This window comes from Octopus bimaculoides, chromosome 5, assembly GCF_001194135.2.
Source record: "Octopus bimaculoides isolate UCB-OBI-ISO-001 chromosome 5, ASM119413v2, whole genome shotgun sequence".
Taxonomy (NCBI): domain Eukaryota; kingdom Metazoa; phylum Mollusca; class Cephalopoda; order Octopoda; family Octopodidae; genus Octopus; species Octopus bimaculoides.
In genome coordinates, this window is record NC_068985.1 from 27,406,131 (window position 1) to 27,407,579 (window position 1,449).

The following is a 1,449-nucleotide window of genomic DNA, read 5'->3' on the forward strand; positions in this document are numbered from 1 at the left end:
GGAGCCATGGTGGAGTTGCTGTATACATCCGTGACAACCTCACACCCCAGGTCTTACTGTCATACTCAAATTCGGTATGTGACACTCTAATTGTATACATAATACAACATAATATATTCATATGCAATACATATTGCCCATCCGATGCTCCAAACCACATAGGAAAATTTGAAGATTGCTTCACTAGAATTAAAGAAATCCTCATGAAATTGGAACACCACGTGACCATATTGCTTATGGGTGATTTAAACTTCCCCAACGTCAAATGGCCCGAAGGTCTCATACTCTCAGGAATGACTCATCGCAAGCAAGCACAGGTGGAGTCCCTGCTCAACCTCACCAATGCCCTATTCATGGAGCAAGCTGTTCTCAGACCAACTAGAGCGAATAACATTCTGGATCTCTGCTTCACGAACAATATGGACATCATTCTTGATGTGAAAGTGACGCCGACATTAGTCTCGGATCACAACATAATAGAGCTGTCTATGTTTGAGCCGAAAGTAACTAGAGACATACAGCCTAAAGGAAGCACCCGAAATCTCTCCAATCTGAATTTCCACAAAGTAGACTGGAAATCGATCCAGAAAGAGATCCTCAGAGACGATTGGCCAAAATGTCTCTCCACATCAGACATTGACATGAAACTAGAATGTTTCATGTCTATTGTGCAAGCCATATGCCAGAAATATGCCCCAGAGCACAAGGTCAAAACAAATAGGAACAAGATTCCAAGGGAGAGGAAGATCCTCATGAGACGACGGACGAAAGTTGCAAATCGACTCAACCAGCATCCCAAAAGTAGCGAAAGGTCCCGCCTAAAAACGACACTGATGGAGATTGAAAAAAGGCTGCAACAATCCTATGTGAGGGAGAGAGCAGATCAAGAAGCCTGGGTTATAAAAAAACATTAAGTCAAACTCAAAGGCCTTCTTTCATTACGCGAAAGAAACAGCCTCAGTACGCTGCAAGATTGGATCCCTCTTCGAAAAGGATGGCTCCCTCACAGACAGTCCAAATAGGATCAGTGAGTTGCTGAATGACCAGTTCAAAAGTGTCTTCACCACTCCGCTGGAACACAGACAAGTGAACGAACCAGTGGATTTTTTTGCTGCCTCACCTATAACCAGCGAGGCAGTTACGATGGAATACATCGACATTAGCGAAGAAGATATACTACTAGCTATAGCTGAAATGGACACAAACTCAACTGCTGATCCTGATGGTTTCCCAGCAATCCTCCTTAAATCGTGGAAGCATGCCCTGGCAAAACCCCTCTAGATCTTCTTCCAGAGCTTTCACGCAAATGACAGACTGCCAAGCAAGCTGAAGGAGGGAATAATATGCCCAATCCGTAAAGGGGGAAGCAGAGTAGATGCCAAAAACTATAGGCCTATCTCTCTGACTTCACACATCAGCAAAGTCATGGAAAGGATAGTCAGAGGAAAA